We start from the raw sequence: 20,716 nt of genomic DNA on the forward strand, positions 1-20,716 counted from the left end.
TTTACTATGCGCACCCAACCAGAGTGACGGGAGGAGCACATTTCAGAAAACGTGCTCAGCTCGTCGAGAAAATGCGATTTAAGCAATAAAATTAAAAATGCACCCAAAACCTAAACCAAACGTTGCAGGTGGTTATTTCTTCAAGCGCAGTGGTCAACGCGGCACTCCCTAGCTGCCAGGAGCACTTTTTAATGTGCGCACCCAACCAGAGTGACGGGAGGAGCACATTTCAGAAAACGTGCTCAGCTCGTCGAGAAAATGCGATTTAAGCAATAAAATTAAAAATGCACCTAAAACCTAAACCAAACGTTGCAGGTGCTTATTTCTTCACGCGCAGTGGTCAACGCGGCACTCTCTAGCTGCCAAGAGCACTTTTTACTGTGCGCACCCAACCAGAGCGACGGGAGGAGAACATTTCAGAAAACGTGCTCAGCTCGTCGAGAAAATGCGATTTAAGCAATAAAATTAAAAATGCACCTAAAACCTAAACCAAACGTTGCAGGTGCTTATTTCTTCATGTGCAGTGGTCAACGCGGCACTCTCTAGCTGCCAGGAGCACTTTTTACTATGCGTGCACAACCAGAGCGACGGAGGAGCACATTTCAGAAAACGTGCTCAGCTCGTCGAGAAAATGCGATTTAAGCAATAAAATTTAAAATGCACCTAAAACCTAAACCAAACGTTGCAGGTGCTTATTTCTTTGTGCGCAGTGCTCAACGCGGCACTCCCTAGCTGCCAGGAGCACTTTTTAATGTGCGCACCCAACCAGAGTGACGGGAGGAGCACATTTCAGAAAACGTGCTCAGCTCGTCGAGAAAATGCGATTTAAGCAATAAAATTAAAAATGCACCTAAAACCTAAACCAAACGTTGCAGGTGGTTATTTCTTCATGCGCAGTGGTCAACGCGGCACTCTCTAGCTGCCAAGAGCACTTTTTACTGTGCGCACCCAACCAGAGTGACGGGAGGAGCACATTTCAGAAAACGTGCTCAGCTCGTCGAGAAAATGCGATTTAAGCAATAAAATTAAAAATGCATCTAAAACCTAAACCAAACGTTGCAGGTGCTTATTTCTTCATGTGCAGTGGTCAACGCGGCACTCCCTAGCTCCCAAGAGGACTTTTTACTATGCGCACCCAACCAGAGTGACGGGAGGAGCACATTTCAGAAAACGTGCTCAGCTCGTCGAGAAAATGCGATTTAAGCAATAAAATTAAAAATGCACCCAAAACCTAAACCAAACGTTGCAGGTGGTTATTTCTTCAAGCGCAGTGGTCAACGCGGCACTCTCTAGCTGCCAAGAGCAATTTTTCCTATGCGCACCCAACCAGAGCGACGGGACGAGCACATTTCAGAAAACGTGCTAAGCTTGTCGAGAAAATGCGATTTAAGCAATAAAATTAAAAATGCACCTAAAACCTAAACCAAACGTTGCAGGTGCTTATTTCTTCATGCGCAGTGGTCAACGCGGCACTCTCTAGCTGCCAGGAGCACTTTTTACTATGCGCACCCAACCAGAGGGACGGGAGGAGCACATTTCAGAAAACGTGCTCAGCTCGTCGAGAGAATGCGATTTAAGCAATAAAATTAAAAATGCACCTAAAACCTAAACCAAACGTTGCAGGTGCTTATTTCTTCGTGCGCAGTTGTCAACGCGGCACTCCCTAGCTGCCAGGAGCTCTTTTTACTACGCGCACCCAACCAGAGCGACGGGAGCAGCACATTTCAGAAAACGTGCTCAGCTCGTCGAGAGAATGCGATTTAAGCAATAAAATAAAAAATGCACCTAAAACCTAAACCAAACGTTGCAGGTGCTTATTTCTTCGTGCGCAGTGGTCAACGCGGAACTCCCTAGCTGCCAGGAGCTCTTTTTACTGTGCGCACCCAACTAGAGCGACGGGAGGAGCACATTTCAGAAAACGTGCTCAGCTCGTCGAGACAATGCGATTTAAGCAATAAAATTAAAAATGCACCTAAAACCTAAACCAAACGTTGCAGGTGCTTATTTCTTCTTTCGCAGTGGTCAACGCGGCACTCTCTAGCTGCCAGGAGCACTTTTTACGATGCGCGCCCAACCAGAGCGACGGGAGGAGCACATTTCAGAAAACGTGCTCAGCTCGTCGAGAAAATGCGATTTAAGCAATAAAATTAAAAATGCACCTAAAACCTAAACCAAACGTTGCAGGTGCTTATTTCTTCATGCGCAGTGGTCAACGCGGCACTCCCGAGCTGCCAAGAGCACTTTTTACTGTGCGCACCCAACCAGAGCGACGGGAGGAGCACATTTCAGAAAACGTGCTCAGCTCGTCGAGAGAATGCGATTTAAGCAATAAAATTAAAAATGCACCTAAAACCTAAACCAAACGTTGCAGGTGCTTATTTCTTCGTGCGCAGTGCTCAACGCGGCACTCCCTAGCTGCCAGGAGCACTTTTTACTGTGCGCACAAAACCAGAGTGACGGGAGGACACATTTCAGAAAACGTGCTCAGCTCGTCGAGAAAATGCGATTTAAGCAATAAAATTAAAAATGCACCTAAAACCCAAACCAAACGTTGCAGGTGCTTATTTCTTCATGCGCATTGGTCAACGCGGCACTCTCTAGCTGCCAGGAGCACTTTTTACTATGCGCGCCCAACCAGAGCAACGGGAGGAGCACATTTCAGAAAACGTGCTCAGCTCGTCGAGAGAACGCGATTTAAGCAATAAAATTAAAAATGCACCTAAAACCTAAACCAAACGTTGCAGGTGCTTATTTCTTCGTGCGCAGTTGTCAACGCGGCACTCCCTAGCTGCCAGGAGCTCTTTTTACTACGCGCACCCAACCAGAGCGACGGGAGCAGCACATTTCAGAAAACGTGCTCAGCTCGTCGAGAGAATGCGATTTAAGCAATAAAATAAAAAATGCACCTAAAACCTAAACCAAACGTTGCAGGTGCTTATTTCTTCGTGCGCAGTGGTCAACGCGGAACTCCCTAGCTGCCAGGAGCTCTTTTTACTGTGCGCACCCAACTAGAGCGACGGGAGGAGCACATTTCAGAAAACGTGCTCAGCTCGTCGAGACAATGCGATTTAAGCAATAAAATTAAAAATGCACCTAAAACCTAAACCAAACGTTGCAGGTGCTAATTTCTTCGTGCGCAGTGCTCAACGCGGCACTCCCTAGCTGCCAGGAGCACTTTTTACTGTGCGCACCCAACCAGAGTGACGGGAGGAGCACATTTCAGAAAACGTGCTCAGCTCGTCGAGAAAATGCGATTTAAGCAATAAAATTAAAAATGCACCTAAAACCTAAACCAAACGTTGCAGGTGCTTATTTCTTCATGCGCAGTGGTCAACGCGGCACTCTCTAGCTGCCAAGAGCACTTTTTACTGTGCGCACCCAACCAGAGTGACGGGAGGAGCACATTTCAGAAAACGTGCTCAGCTCGTCGAGAAAATGCGATTTAAGCAATAAGATTAAAAATGCACCTAAAACCTAAACCAAACGTTGCAGGTGCTTATTTCTTCATGCGCAGTGGTCAACGCGGCACTCTCTAGCTGCCAGGAGCACTTTTTACTACGCGCACCCAACCAGAGCGACGGGAGGAGCACATTTCAGAAAACGTGCTCAGCTCGTCGAGAGAATGCGATTTAAGCAATAAAATAAAAAATGCACCTAAAACCTAAACCAAACGTTGCAGGTGCTTATTTCTTCATGCGCAGTGGTCAACGCGGCACTCTCTAGCTGCCAGGAGCACTTTGTACTGTGCGCACCCAACCAGAGTGACGGGAGGAGCACATTTCAGAAAACGTGCTCAGCTCGTCGAGAAAATGCGATTTAAGCAATAAAATTAAAAATGCACCTAAAACCTAAACCAAACGTTGCAGGTGCTTATTTCTTCATGCGCAGTGGTCAACGCGGCACTCTCTAGCTGCCAAGAGCACTTTTTACTGTGCGCACCCAACCAGAGTGACGGGAGGAGCACATTTCAGAAAACGTGCTCAGCTCGTCGAGAAAATGCGATTTAAGCAATAAGATTAAAAATGCACCTAAAACCTAAACCAAACGTTGCAGGTGCTTATTTCTTCATGCGCAGTGGTCAACGCGGCACTCTCTAGCTGCCAGGAGCACTTTTTACTACGCGCACCCAACCAGAGCGACGGGAGGAGCACATTTCAGAAAACGTGCTCAGCTCGTCGAGAGAATTCGATTTAAGCAATAAAATAAAAAATGCACGGAAAACCTAAACCAAACGTTGCAGGTGCTTATTTCTTCGTGCGCAGTGGTCAACGCGGCACTCCCTAGCTGCCAGGAGCTCTTTTTACTGAACGCACCCAACCAGAGCGACGGGAGGAGCACATTTCAGAAAACGTGCTCAGCTCGTCGAGAAAATGCGATTTAAGCAATAAAATTAAAAATGCACCTAAAACCTAAACCAAACGTTGCAGGTGCTTATTTCTTCATGCGCAGTGGTCAACGCGGCACTCTCTAGCTGCCAGGAGCACTTTTTACTACGCGCACCCAACCAGAGCGACGGGAGCAGCACATTTCAGAAAACGTGCTCAGCTCGTCGAGAGAATGCGATTTAAGCAATAAAATAAAAAATGCACCTAAAACCTAAACCAAACGTTGCAGGTGCTTATTTCTTCGTGCGCAGTGGTCAACGCGGCACTCCCTAGCTGCCAGGAGCTCTTTTTACTGTGTGCACCCAACCAGAGCGACGGGAGGAACACATTTCAGAAAACGTGCTCAGCTCGTCGAGAGAATGCGATTTAAGCAATAAAATAAAAAAATGCACCTAAAACCTAAACCAAACGTTGCAGGTGCTTATTTCTTCCTGCGCAGTGGTCAACGCGGAACTCCCTAGCTGCCAGGAGCTCTTTTTACTGTGCGCACCCAACCAGAGCGACGGGAGGAGCCCATTTCAGAAAACGTGCTCAGCTCGTCGAGAAAATGCGATTTAAGCAATAAAATTAAAAATGCACCTAAAACCTAAACCAAACGTTGCAGGTGCTTATTTCTTCGTGCGCAGTGCTCAACGCGGCACTCCCTAGCTGCCAGGAGCACTTTTTACTGTGCGCACCCAACCAGAGTGACGGGAGGAGCACATTTCAGAAAACGCGCTCAGCTCGTCGAGAGAATGCGATTTAAGCAATAAAATTAAAAATGCACCTAAATCCTAAACCAAACGTTGCAGGTGCTTATTTCTTCGTGCGCAGTGGTCAACGCGGCACTCCCTAGCTGCCAGGAGCTCTTTTTACTGTGCGCACCCAACCAGAGCGACGGGAGGAGCACATTTCAGAAAACGTGCTCAGCTCGTCGAGAAAATGCGATTTAAGCAATAAAATTAAAAATGCACCTAAAACTTAAACCAAACGTTGCAGGTGCTTATTTCTTCATGCGCAGTGGTCAACGCGGCACTCCCTAGCTGCCAGGAGCACTTTTTACTGTGCGCACCCAACCAGAGTGACGGAAGGAGCACATTTCAGAAAACGTACTCAGCTCGTCGAGAAAATGCAATTTAAGCAATAAAATTAAAAATGCACCTAAAACCTAAACCAAACGTTGCAGGTGCTTTTTTCTTCATGCGCACTGGTCAACGCGGAACTCTCTAGCTGCCAGGAGCACTTTTTACTATGCGCGCACAACCAGAGCGACGGGAGGAGCACATTTCAGAAAACGTGCTCAGCTCGTCGAGAAATTGCGATTTAAGCAATAAAATTAAAAATGCACCTAAAACCTAAACCAAACGTTGCAGGTGCTTTTTTCTTCATGCGCAGTGGTCAACGCGGCACTCTCTAGCTGCCAGGAGCACTTTTTACTATGCGCGCCCAACCAGAGCAACGGGAGGAGCACATTTCAGAAAACGTGCTCAGCTCGTCGAGAGAACGCGATTTAAGCAATAAAATTAAAAATGCACCTAAAACCTAAACCAAACGTTGCAGGTGCTTATTTCTTCGTGCGCAGTGGTCAACGCGGCACTCCCTAGCTGCCAGGAGCTCTTTTTACTGTGCGCACCCGACCAGAGCGACGGGAGGAGCACATTTCAGAAAACGTGCTCAGCTTGTCGAGAAAATGCGATTTAAGCAATAAAATTAAAAATGCACCTAAAACCTAAACCAAACGTTGCAGGTGCTTATTTCTTCTTGCGCAGTGGTCAACGCGGCACTCTCTAGCTGCCAGGAGCACTTTTTACTATGCGCACCCAACCAGAGTGACGGGAGGAGCACATTTCAGAAAACGTGCTCAGCTCGTCGAGAAAATGCGATTTAAGCAATAAGATTAAAAATGCACCTAACACCTAAACCAAACGTTGCAGGTGCTTATTTCTTCATGCGCAGTGGTCAACGCGGCACTCTCTAGCTGTCAGGAGCACTTTTTACTACGCGCACCCAACCAGAGCGACGGGAGGAGCACATTTCAGAAAACGTGCTCAGCTCGTCGAGAGAATGCGATTTAAGCAATAAAATTAAAAATGCACCTAAAACCTAAACCAAACGTTGCAGGTGCTTATTTCTTCGTGCGCAGTGGTCAACGCGGCACTCTCTAGCTGCCAAGAGCACTTTTTACTGTGCGCACCCAACCAGAGCGACGGGAGGACCACATTTCAGAAAACGTGCTCAGCTCGTCGAGAAAATGCGATTTAAGCAATAAAATTAAAAATGCACCTAAAACCTAAACCAAACGTTGCAGGTGCTTATTTCTTCATGCGCAGTGGTCAACGCGGCACTCTCTAGCTGCCAGGAGCCTTTTTTACTACGCGCACCCAACCAGAGCGACGGGAGGAGCACATTTCAGAAAACGTGCTCAGCTCGTCGAGAGAATGCGATTTAAGCAATAAAATTAAAAATGCACCCAAAACCTAAACCAAACGTTGCAGGTGGTTATTTCTTCAAGCGCAGTGGTCAACGCGGCACTCTCTAGCTGCCAAGAGCACTTTTTACTATGCACACCCAACCAGAGTGACGGGAGGAGCACATTTCAGAAAACGTGCTCAGCTCGTCGAGAAAATGCGGTTCAAGCAATAAAATTAAAAATGCTCCTAAAACCTAAACCAAACGTTGCAGGTGCTTATTTCTTCATGCGCAGTGGTCAACGCGGCACTCTCTAGCTGCCAGGAGCACTTTTTACTACGCGCACCCAACCAGAGCGACGGGAGGAGCACATTTCAGAAAACGTGCTCAGCTCGTCGAGAGAATGCGATTTAAGCAATAAAATAAAAAATGCACCTAAAACCTAAACCAAACGTTGCAGGTGCTTATTTCTTCGTGCGCAGTGGTCAACGCGGAACTCCCTAGCTGCCAGGAGCACTTTTTACTGTGCGCACCCAACCAGAGCGACGGGAGGAGCACATTTCAGAAAACGTGCTCAGCTCGTCGAGAGAATGCGATTTAAGCAATAAAATTAAAAATGCACCTAAAACCTAAACCAAACGTTGCAGGTGCTTATTTCTTCGTGCGCAGTTGTCAACGCGGCACTCCCTAGCTGCCAGGAGCTCTTTTTACTACGCGCACCCAACCAGAGCGACGGGAGCAGCACATTTCAGAAAACGTGCTCAGCTCGTCGAGAGAATGCGATTTAAGCAATAAAATAAAAAATGCACCTAAAACCTAAACCAAACGTTGCAGGTGCTTATTTCTTCGTGCGCAGTGGTCAACGCGGAACTCCCTAGCTGCCAGGAGCTCTTTTTACTGTGCGCACCCAACTAGAGCGACGGGAGGAGCACATTTCAGAAAACGTGCTCAGCTCGTCGAGACAATGCGATTTAAGCAATAAAATTAAAAATGCACCTAAAACCTAAACCAAACGTTGCAGGTGCTTATTTCTTCTTTCGCAGTGGTCAACGCGGCACTCTCTAGCTGCCAGGAGCACTTTTTACGATGCGCGCCCAACCAGAGCGACGGGAGGAGCACATTTCAGAAAACGTGCTCAGCTCGTCGAGAAAATGCGATTTAAGCAATAAAATTAAAAATGCACCTAAAACCTAAACCAAACGTTGCAGGTGCTTATTTCTTCATGCGCAGTGGTCAACGCGGCACTCCCGAGCTGCCAAGAGCACTTTTTACTGTGCGCACCCAACCAGAGCGACGGGAGGAGCACATTTCAGAAAACGTGCTCAGCTCGTCGAGAGAATGCGATTTAAGCAATAAAATTAAAAATGCACCTAAAACCTAAACCAAACGTTGCAGGTGCTTATTTCTTCGTGCGCAGTGCTCAACGCGGCACTCCCTAGCTGCCAGGAGCACTTTTTACTGTGCGCACAAAACCAGAGTGACGGGAGGACACATTTCAGAAAACGTGCTCAGCTCGTCGAGAAAATGCGATTTAAGCAATAAAATTAAAAATGCACCTAAAACCCAAACCAAACGTTGCAGGTGCTTATTTCTTCATGCGCATTGGTCAACGCGGCACTCTCTAGCTGCCAGGAGCACTTTTTACTATGCGCGCCCAACCAGAGCAACGGGAGGAGCACATTTCAGAAAACGTGCTCAGCTCGTCGAGAGAACGCGATTTAAGCAATAAAATTAAAAATGCACCTAAAACCTAAACCAAACGTTGCAGGTGCTTATTTCTTCGTGCGCAGTTGTCAACGCGGCACTCCCTAGCTGCCAGGAGCTCTTTTTACTACGCGCACCCAACCAGAGCGACGGGAGCAGCACATTTCAGAAAACGTGCTCAGCTCGTCGAGAGAATGCGATTTAAGCAATAAAATAAAAAATGCACCTAAAACCTAAACCAAACGTTGCAGGTGCTTATTTCTTCGTGCGCAGTGGTCAACGCGGAACTCCCTAGCTGCCAAGAGCACTTTTTACTGTGCGCACCCAACCAGAGTGACGGGAGGAGCACATTTCAGAAAACGTGCTCAGCTCGTCGAGAAAATGCGATTTAAGCAATAAGATTAAAAATGCACCTAAAACCTAAACCAAACGTTGCAGGTGCTTATTTCTTCATGCGCAGTGGTCAACGCGGCACTCTCTAGCTGCCAGGAGCACTTTTTACTACGCGCACCCAACCAGAGCGACGGGAGGAGCACATTTCAGAAAACGTGCTCAGCTCGTCGAGAGAATTCGATTTAAGCAATAAAATAAAAAATGCACGGAAAACCTAAACCAAACGTTGCAGGTGCTTATTTCTTCGTGCGCAGTGGTCAACGCGGCACTCCCTAGCTGCCAGGAGCTCTTTTTACTGAACGCACCCAACCAGAGCGACGGGAGGAGCACATTTCAGAAAACGTGCTCAGCTCGTCGAGAAAATGCGATTTAAGCAATAAAATTAAAAATGCACCTAAAACCTAAACCAAACGTTGCAGGTGCTTATTTCTTCATGCGCAGTGGTCAACGCGGCACTCTCTAGCTGCCAGGAGCACTTTTTACTACGCGCACCCAACCAGAGCGACGGGAGCAGCACATTTCAGAAAACGTGCTCAGCTCGTCGAGAGAATGCGATTTAAGCAATAAAATAAAAAATGCACCTAAAACCTAAACCAAACGTTGCAGGTGCTTATTTCTTCGTGCGCAGTGGTCAACGCGGCACTCCCTAGCTGCCAGGAGCTCTTTTTACTGTGTGCACCCAACCAGAGCGACGGGAGGAGCACATTTCAGAAAACGTGCTCAGCTCGTCGAGAGAATGCGATTTAAGCAATAAAATAAAAAAATGCACCTAAAACCTAAACCAAACGTTGCAGGTGCTTATTTCTTCGTGCGCAGTGGTCAACGCGGAACTCCCTAGCTGCCAGGAGCTCTTTTTACTGTGCGCACCCAACCAGAGCGACGGGAGGAGCCCATTTCAGAAAACGTGCTCAGCTCGTCGAGAAAATGCGATTTAAGCAATAAAATTAAAAATGCACCTAAAACCTAAACCAAACGTTGCAGGTGCTTATTTCTTCGTGCGCAGTGCTCAACGCGGCACTCCCTAGCTGCCAGGAGCACTTTTTACTGTGCGCACCCAACCAGAGTGACGGGAGGAGCACATTTCAGAAAACGCGCTCAGCTCGTCGAGAGAATGCGATTTAAGCAATAAAATTAAAAATGCACCTAAATCCTAAACCAAACGTTGCAGGTGCTTATTTCTTCGTGCGCAGTGGTCAACGCGGCACTCCCTAGCTGCCAGGAGCTCTTTTTACTGTGCGCACCCAACCAGAGCGACGGGAGGAGCACATTTCAGAAAACGTGCTCAGCTCGTCGAGAAAATGCGATTTAAGCAATAAAATTAAAAATGCACCTAAAACTTAAACCAAACGTTGCAGGTGCTTATTTCTTCATGCGCAGTGGTCAACGCGGCACTCCCTAGCTGCCAGGAGCACTTTTTACTGTGCGCACCCAACCAGAGTGACGGAAGGAGCACATTTCAGAAAACGTACTCAGCTCGTCGAGAAAATGCAATTTAAGCAATAAAATTAAAAATGCACCTAAAACCTAAACCAAACGTTGCAGGTGCTTTTTTCTTCATGCGCACTGGTCAACGCGGAACTCTCTAGCTGCCAGGAGCACTTTTTACTATGCGCGCACAACCAGAGCGACGGGAGGAGCACATTTCAGAAAACGTGCTCAGCTCGTCGAGAAATTGCGATTTAAGCAATAAAATTAAAAATGCACCTAAAACCTAAACCAAACGTTGCAGGTGCTTTTTTCTTCATGCGCAGTGGTCAACGCGGCACTCTCTAGCTGCCAGGAGCACTTTTTACTATGCGCGCCCAACCAGAGCAACGGGAGGAGCACATTTCAGAAAACGTGCTCAGCTCGTCGAGAGAACGCGATTTAAGCAATAAAATTAAAAATGCACCTAAAACCTAAACCAAACGTTGCAGGTGCTTATTTCTTCGTGCGCAGTGGTCAACGCGGCACTCCCTAGCTGCCAGGAGCTCTTTTTACTGTGCGCACCCGACCAGAGCGACGGGAGGAGCACATTTCAGAAAACGTGCTCAGCTTGTCGAGAAAATGCGATTTAAGCAATAAAATTAAAAATGCACCTAAAACCTAAACCAAACGTTGCAGGTGCTTATTTCTTCTTGCGCAGTGGTCAACGCGGCACTCTCTAGCTGCCAGGAGCACTTTTTACTATGCGCACCCAACCAGAGTGACGGGAGGAGCACATTTCAGAAAACGTGCTCAGCTCGTCGAGAAAATGCGATTTAAGCAATAAGATTAAAAATGCACCTAACACCTAAACCAAACGTTGCAGGTGCTTATTTCTTCATGCGCAGTGGTCAACGCGGCACTCTCTAGCTGTCAGGAGCACTTTTTACTACGCGCACCCAACCAGAGCGACGGGAGGAGCACATTTCAGAAAACGTGCTCAGCTCGTCGAGAGAATGCGATTTAAGCAATAAAATTAAAAATGCACCTAAAACCTAAACCAAACGTTGCAGGTGCTTATTTCTTCGTGCGCAGTGGTCAACGCGGCACTCTCTAGCTGCCAAGAGCACTTTTTACTGTGCGCACCCAACCAGAGCGACGGGAGGACCACATTTCAGAAAACGTGCTCAGCTCGTCGAGAAAATGCGATTTAAGCAATAAAATTAAAAATGCACCTAAAACCTAAACCAAACGTTGCAGGTGCTTATTTCTTCATGCGCAGTGGTCAACGCGGCACTCTCTAGCTGCCAGGAGCCTTTTTTACTACGCGCACCCAACCAGAGCGACGGGAGGAGCACATTTCAGAAAACGTGCTCAGCTCGTCGAGAGAATGCGATTTAAGCAATAAAATTAAAAATGCACCCAAAACCTAAACCAAACGTTGCAGGTGGTTATTTCTTCAAGCGCAGTGGTCAACGCGGCACTCTCTAGCTGCCAAGAGCACTTTTTACTATGCACACCCAACCAGAGTGACGGGAGGAGCACATTTCAGAAAACGTGCTCAGCTCGTCGAGAAAATGCGGTTCAAGCAATAAAATTAAAAATGCTCCTAAAACCTAAACCAAACGTTGCAGGTGCTTATTTCTTCATGCGCAGTGGTCAACGCGGCACTCTCTAGCTGCCAGGAGCACTTTTTACTACGCGCACCCAACCAGAGCGACGGGAGGAGCACATTTCAGAAAACGTGCTCAGCTCGTCGAGAGAATGCGATTTAAGCAATAAAATAAAAAATGCACCTAAAACCTAAACCAAACGTTGCAGGTGCTTATTTCTTCGTGCGCAGTGGTCAACGCGGAACTCCCTAGCTGCCAGGAGCACTTTTTACTGTGCGCACCCAACCAGAGCGACGGGAGGAGCACATTTCAGAAAACGTGCTCAGCTCGTCGAGAGAATGCGATTTAAGCAATAAAATTAAAAATGCACCTAAAACCTAAACCAAACGTTGCAGGTGCTTATTTCTTCGTGCGCAGTTGTCAACGCGGCACTCCCTAGCTGCCAGGAGCTCTTTTTACTACGCGCACCCAACCAGAGCGACGGGAGCAGCACATTTCAGAAAACGTGCTCAGCTCGTCGAGAGAATGCGATTTAAGCAATAAAATAAAAAATGCACCTAAAACCTAAACCAAACGTTGCAGGTGCTTATTTCTTCGTGCGCAGTGGTCAACGCGGAACTCCCTAGCTGCCAGGAGCTCTTTTTACTGTGCGCACCCAACTAGAGCGACGGGAGGAGCACATTTCAGAAAACGTGCTCAGCTCGTCGAGACAATGCGATTTAAGCAATAAAATTAAAAATGCACCTAAAACCTAAACCAAACGTTGCAGGTGCTTATTTCTTCTTTCGCAGTGGTCAACGCGGCACTCTCTAGCTGCCAGGAGCACTTTTTACGATGCGCGCCCAACCAGAGCGACGGGAGGAGCACATTTCAGAAAACGTGCTCAGCTCGTCGAGAAAATGCGATTTAAGCAATAAAATTAAAAATGCACCTAAAACCTAAACCAAACGTTGCAGGTGCTTATTTCTTCATGCGCAGTGGTCAACGCGGCACTCCCGAGCTGCCAAGAGCACTTTTTACTGTGCGCACCCAACCAGAGCGACGGGAGGAGCACATTTCAGAAAACGTGCTCAGCTCGTCGAGAGAATGCGATTTAAGCAATAAAATTAAAAATGCACCTAAAACCTAAACCAAACGTTGCAGGTGCTTATTTCTTCGTGCGCAGTGCTCAACGCGGCACTCCCTAGCTGCCAGGAGCACTTTTTACTGTGCGCACAAAACCAGAGTGACGGGAGGACACATTTCAGAAAACGTGCTCAGCTCGTCGAGAAAATGCGATTTAAGCAATAAAATTAAAAATGCACCTAAAACCCAAACCAAACGTTGCAGGTGCTTATTTCTTCATGCGCATTGGTCAACGCGGCACTCTCTAGCTGCCAGGAGCACTTTTTACTATGCGCGCCCAACCAGAGCAACGGGAGGAGCACATTTCAGAAAACGTGCTCAGCTCGTCGAGAGAACGCGATTTAAGCAATAAAATTAAAAATGCACCTAAAACCTAAACCAAACGTTGCAGGTGCTTATTTCTTCGTGCGCAGTTGTCAACGCGGCACTCCCTAGCTGCCAGGAGCTCTTTTTACTACGCGCACCCAACCAGAGCGACGGGAGCAGCACATTTCAGAAAACGTGCTCAGCTCGTCGAGAGAATGCGATTTAAGCAATAAAATAAAAAATGCACCTAAAACCTAAACCAAACGTTGCAGGTGCTTATTTCTTCGTGCGCAGTGGTCAACGCGGAACTCCCTAGCTGCCAAGAGCACTTTTTACTGTGCGCACCCAACCAGAGTGACGGGAGGAGCACATTTCAGAAAACGTGCTCAGCTCGTCGAGAAAATGCGATTTAAGCAATAAGATTAAAAATGCACCTAAAACCTAAACCAAACGTTGCAGGTGCTTATTTCTTCATGCGCAGTGGTCAACGCGGCACTCTCTAGCTGCCAGGAGCACTTTTTACTACGCGCACCCAACCAGAGCGACGGGAGGAGCACATTTCAGAAAACGTGCTCAGCTCGTCGAGAGAATTCGATTTAAGCAATAAAATAAAAAATGCACGGAAAACCTAAACCAAACGTTGCAGGTGCTTATTTCTTCGTGCGCAGTGGTCAACGCGGCACTCCCTAGCTGCCAGGAGCTCTTTTTACTGAACGCACCCAACCAGAGCGACGGGAGGAGCACATTTCAGAAAACGTGCTCAGCTCGTCGAGAAAATGCGATTTAAGCAATAAAATTAAAAATGCACCTAAAACCTAAACCAAACGTTGCAGGTGCTTATTTCTTCATGCGCAGTGGTCAACGCGGCACTCTCTAGCTGCCAGGAGCACTTTTTACTACGCGCACCCAACCAGAGCGACGGGAGCAGCACATTTCAGAAAACGTGCTCAGCTCGTCGAGAGAATGCGATTTAAGCAATAAAATAAAAAATGCACCTAAAACCTAAACCAAACGTTGCAGGTGCTTATTTCTTCGTGCGCAGTGGTCAACGCGGCACTCCCTAGCTGCCAGGAGCTCTTTTTACTGTGTGCACCCAACCAGAGCGACGGGAGGAGCACATTTCAGAAAACGTGCTCAGCTCGTCGAGAGAATGCGATTTAAGCAATAAAATAAAAAAATGCACCTAAAACCTAAACCAAACGTTGCAGGTGCTTATTTCTTCGTGCGCAGTGGTCAACGCGGAACTCCCTAGCTGCCAGGAGCTCTTTTTACTGTGCGCACCCAACCAGAGCGACGGGAGGAGCCCATTTCAGAAAACGTGCTCAGCTCGTCGAGAAAATGCGATTTAAGCAATAAAATTAAAAATGCACCTAAAACCTAAACCAAACGTTGCAGGTGCTTATTTCTTCGTGCGCAGTGCTCAACGCGGCACTCCCTAGCTGCCAGGAGCACTTTTTACTGTGCGCACCCAACCAGAGTGACGGGAGGAGCACATTTCAGAAAACGCGCTCAGCTCGTCGAGAGAATGCGATTTAAGCAATAAAATTAAAAATGCACCTAAATCCTAAACCAAACGTTGCAGGTGCTTATTTCTTCGTGCGCAGTGGTCAACGCGGCACTCCCTAGCTGCCAGGAGCTCTTTTTACTGTGCGCACCCAACCAGAGCGACGGGAGGAGCACATTTCAGAAAACGTGCTCAGCTCGTCGAGAAAATGCGATTTAAGCAATAAAATTAAAAATGCACCTAAAACTTAAACCAAACGTTGCAGGTGCTTATTTCTTCATGCGCAGTGGTCAACGCGGCACTCCCTAGCTGCCAGGAGCACTTTTTACTGTGCGCACCCAACCAGAGTGACGGAAGGAGCACATTTCAGAAAACGTACTCAGCTCGTCGAGAAAATGCAATTTAAGCAATAAAATTAAAAATGCACCTAAAACCTAAACCAAACGTTGCAGGTGCTTTTTTCTTCATGCGCACTGGTCAACGCGGAACTCTCTAGCTGCCAGGAGCACTTTTTACTATGCGCGCACAACCAGAGCGACGGGAGGAGCACATTTCAGAAAACGTGCTCAGCTCGTCGAGAAATTGCGATTTAAGCAATAAAATTAAAAATGCACCTAAAACCTAAACCAAACGTTGCAGGTGCTTTTTTCTTCATGCGCAGTGGTCAACGCGGCACTCTCTAGCTGCCAGGAGCACTTTTTACTATGCGCGCCCAACCAGAGCAACGGGAGGAGCACATTTCAGAAAACGTGCTCAGCTCGTCGAGAGAACGCGATTTAAGCAATAAAATTAAAAATGCACCTAAAACCTAAACCAAACGTTGCAGGTGCTTATTTCTTCGTGCGCAGTGGTCAACGCGGCACTCCCTAGCTGCCAGGAGCTCTTTTTACTGTGCGCACCCGACCAGAGCGACGGGAGGAGCACATTTCAGAAAACGTGCTCAGCTTGTCGAGAAAATGCGATTTAAGCAATAAAATTAAAAATGCACCTAAAACCTAAACCAAACGTTGCAGGTGCTTATTTCTTCTTGCGCAGTGGTCAACGCGGCACTCTCTAGCTGCCAGGAGCACTTTTTACTATGCGCACCCAACCAGAGTGACGGGAGGAGCACATTTCAGAAAACGTGCTCAGCTCGTCGAGAAAATGCGATTTAAGCAATAAGATTAAAAATGCACCTAACACCTAAACCAAACGTTGCAGGTGCTTATTTCTTCATGCGCAGTGGTCAACGCGGCACTCTCTAGCTGTCAGGAGCACTTTTTACTACGCGCACCCAACCAGAGCGACGGGAGGAGCACATTTCCGAAAACGTGCTCAGCTCGTCGAGAGAATGCGATTTAAGCAATAAAATTAAAAATGCACCTAAAACCTAAACCAAACGTTGCAGGTGCTTATTTCTTCGTGCGCAGTGGTCAACGCGGCACTCTCTAGCTGCCAAGAGCAATTTTTACTGTGCGCACCCAACCAGAGCGACGGGAGGACCACATTTCAGAAAACGTGCTCAGCTCGTCGAGAAAATGCGATTTAAGCAATAAAATTAAAAATGCACCTAAAACCTAAACCAAACGTTGCAGGTGCTTATTTCTTCATGCGCAGTGGTCAACGCGGCACTCTCTAGCTGCCAGGAGCCTTTTTTACTACGCGCACCCAACCAGAGCGACGGGAGGAGCACATTTCAGAAAACGTGCTCAGCTCGTCGAGAGAATGCGATTTAAGCAATAAAATTAAAAATGCACCCAAAACCTAAACCAAACGTTGCAGGTGGTTATTTCTTCAAGCGCAGTGGTCAACGCGGCACTCTCTAGCTGCCAAGAGCACTTTTTACTATGCGCACCCAACCAGAGTGACGGGAGGAGCACATTTCAGAAAACGTGCTCAGCTCGTCGAGAAAATGCGGTTCAAGCAATAAAATTAAAAATGCTCCTAAAACCTAAACCAAACGTTGCAGGTGCTTATTTCTTCATGCGCAGTGGTCAACGCGGCACTCTCTAGCTGCCAGGAGCACTTTTTACTACGCGCACCCAACCAGAGCGACGGGAGGAGCACATTTCAGAAAACGTGCTCAGCTCGTCGAGAGAATGCGATTTAAGCAATAAAATAAAAAATGCACCTAAAACCTAAACCAAACGTTGCAGGTGCTTATTTCTTCGTGCGCAGTGGTCAACGCGGAACTCCCTAGCTGCCAGGAGCACTTTTTACTGTGCGCACCCAACCAGAGCGACGGGAGGAGCACATTTCAGAAAACGTGCTCAGCTCGTCGAGAGAATGCGATTTAAGCAATAAAATAAAAAATGCACCTAAAACCTAAACCAAACGTTGCAGGTGCTTATTTCTTCGTGCGTAGTGCTCAACGCGGCACTCCCTAGCTGCCAGGAGCACTTTTTACTGTGCGCACCCAACCAGAGTGACGGGAGGAGCACATTTCAGAAAAAGTGCTCAGCTCGTCGAGAAAATGCGATTTAAGCAATAAGATTAAAAATGCACCTAAAACCTAAACCAAACGTTGCAGGTGCTTATTTCTTCATGCGCAGTGGTCAACGCCGCACTCTCTAGCTGCCAGGAGCACTTTTTACTGTGCGCACCCAACCAGAGTGACGGGAGGAGCACATTTCAGAAAACGTGCTCAGCTCGTCGAGAAAATGCGATTTAAGCAATAAGATTAAAAATGCACCTAAAACCTAAACCAAACGTTGCAGGTGCTAATTTCTTCATGCGCAGTGGTCAACGCGGCACTCTCTAGCTGCCAGGAGCACTTTTTACTGTGTGCACCCAACCAGAGTGACGGGAGGAGCACATTTCAGAAAACGTGCTCAGCTCGTCGAGAAAATGCGATTTAAGCAATAAAATTAAAAATGCACCTAAAACCTAAACCAAACGTTGCAGGTGCTTATTTCTTCATGCGCAGTGGTCAACGCGGCACTCTCTAGCTGCCAAGAGCACTTTTTACTTTGCGCACCCAACCAGAGTGACGGGAGGAGCACATTTCAGAAAATGTGCTCAGCTCGTCGAGAAAATGCGATCTAAGCAATAAAATTAAAAATGCAGCTAAAACCTAAACCAAACGTTGCAGGTGCTGATTTCTTCGTGCGCAGTGCTCAACGCGGCACTCCCTAGCTGCCAGGAGCACTTTTTACTACGCGCACCCAACCAGAGCGACGGGAGGAGCACATTTCAGAAAACGTGCTCAGCTCGTCGAGAGAATGCGATTTAAGCAATAAAATAAAAAATGCACCTAAAACCTAAACCAAACGTTGCAGGTGCTTATTTCTTCGTGCGCAGTGGTCAACGCGGCACTCCCTAGCTGCCAGGAGCTCTTTTTACTGTGCGCACCCAACCAGAGCGACGGGAGGAGCACATTTCAGAAAACGTGCTCAGCTTGTCGAGAAAATGCGATTTAAGCAATAAAATTAAACATGCACCTAAAACCTAAACCAAACGTTGCAGGTGCTTATTTCTTCGTGCGCAGTGCTCAACGCGGCACTCCCTAGCTGCCAGGAGCACTTTTTACTGTGCGCACAAAACCAGAGTGACGGGAGGACACATTTCAGAAAACGTGCTCAGCTCGTCGAGAAAATGCGATTTAAGCAATAAAATTAAAAATGCACCTAAAACCCAAACCAAACGTTGCAGGTGCTTATTTCTTCATGCGCATTGGTCAACGCGGCACTCTCTAGCTGCCAGGAGCACTTTTTACTATGCGCGCCCAACCAGAGCAACGGGAGGAGCACATTTCAGAAAACGTGCTCAGCTCGTCGAGAGAACGCGATTTAAGCAATAAAATTAAAAATGCACCTAAAACCTAAACCAAACGTTGCAGGTGCTTATTTCTTCGTGCGCAGTTGTCAACGCGGCACTCCCTAGCTGCCAGGAGCTCTTTTTACTACGCGCACCCAACCAGAGCGACGGGAGCAGCACATTTCAGAAAACGTGCTCAGCTCGTCGAGAGAATGCGATTTAAGCAATAAAATAAAAAATGCACCTAAAACCTAAACCAAACGTTGCAGGTGCTTATTTCTTCGTGCGCAGTGGTCAACGCGGAACTCCCTAGCTGCCAGGAGCTCTTTTTACTGTGCGCACCCAACTAGAGCGACGGGAGGAGCACATTTCAGAAAACGTGCTCAGCTCGTCGAGACAATGCGATTTAAGCAATAAAATTAAAAATGCACCTAAAACCTAAACCAAACGTTGCAGGTGCTAATTTCTTCGTGCGCAGTGCTCAACGCGGCACTCCCTAGCTGCCAGGAGCACTTTTTACTGTGCGCACCCAACCAGAGTGACGGGAGGAGCACATTTCAGAAAACGTGCTCAGCTCGTCGAGAAAATGCGATTTAAGCAATAAAATTAAAAATGCACCTAAAACCTAAACCAAACGTTGCAGGTGCTTATTTCTTCATGCGCAGTGGTCAACGCGGCACTCTCTAGCTGCCAAGAGCACTTTTTACTGTGCGCACCCAACCAGAGTGACGGGAGGAGCACATTTCAGAAAACGTGCTCAGCTCGTCGAGAAAATGCGATTTAAGCAATAAGATTAAAAATGCACCTAAAACCTAAACCAAACGTTGCAGGTGCTTATTTCTTCATGCGCAGTGGTCAACGCGGCACTCTCTAGCTGCCAGGAGCACTTTTTACTACGCGCACCCAACCAGAGCGACGGGAGGAGCACATTTCAGAAAACGTGCTCAGCTCGTCGAGAGAATGCGATTTAAGCAATAAAATAAAAAATGCACCTAAAACCTAAACCAAACGTTGCAGGTGCTTATTTCTTCATGCGCAGTGGTCAACGCGGCACTCTCTAGCTGCCAGGAGCACTTTGTACTGTGCGCACCCAACCAGAGTGACGGGAGGAGCACATTTCAGAAAACGTGCTCAGCTCGTCGAGAAAATGCGATTTAAGCAATAAAATTAAAAATGCACCTAAAACCTAAACCAAACGTTGCAGGTGCTTATTTCTTCATGCGCAGTGGTCAACGCGGCACTCTCTAGCTGCCAAGAGCACTTTTTACTGTGCGCACCCAACCAGAGTGACGGGAGGAGCACATTTCAGAAAACGTGCTCAGCTCGTCGAGAAAATGCGATTTAAGCAATAAGATTAAAAATGCACCTAAAACCTAAACCAAACGTTGCAGGTGCTTATTTCTTCATGCGCAGTGGTCAACGCGGCACTCTCTAGCTGCCAGGAGCACTTTTTACTACGCGCACCCAACCAGAGCGACGGGAGGAGCACATTTCAGAAAACGTGCTCAGCTCGTCGAGAGAATTCGATTTAAGCAATAAAATAAAAAATGCACGGAAAACCTAAACCAAACGTTGCAGGTGCTTATTTCTTCGTGCGCAGTGGTCAACGCGGCACTCCCTAGCTGCCAGGAGCTCTTTTTACTGAACGCACCCAACCAGAGCGACGGGAGGAGCACATTTCAGAAAACGTGCTCAGCTCGTCGAGAAAATGCGATTTAAGCAATAAAATTAAAAATGCACCTAAAACCTAAACCAAACGTTGCAGGTGCTTATTTCTTCATGCGCAGTGGTCAACGCGGCACTCTCTAGCTGCCAGGAGCACTTTTTACTACGCGCACCCAACCAGAGCGACGGGAGCAGCACATTTCAGAAAACGTGCTCAGCTCGTCGAGAGAATGCGATTTAAGCAATAAAATAAAAAATGCACCTAAAACCTAAACCAAACGTTGCAGGTGCTTATTTCTTCGTGCGCAGTGGTCAACGCGGCACTCCCTAGCTGCCAGGAGCTCTTTTTACTGTGTGCACCCAACCAGAGCGACGGGAGGAGCACATTTCAGAAAACGTGCTCAGCTCGTCGAGAGAATGCGATTTAAGCAATAAAATAAAAAAATGCACCTAAAACCTAAACCAAACGTTGCAGGTGCTTATTTCTTCGTGCG

The sequence above is a fragment of the Syngnathus floridae genome, chromosome 16, assembly GCF_059516105.1.
Source record: "Syngnathus floridae isolate MCC-2025c chromosome 16, RoL_Sflo_1.0, whole genome shotgun sequence".
Lineage (NCBI taxonomy): Eukaryota > Metazoa > Chordata > Actinopteri > Syngnathiformes > Syngnathidae > Syngnathus > Syngnathus floridae.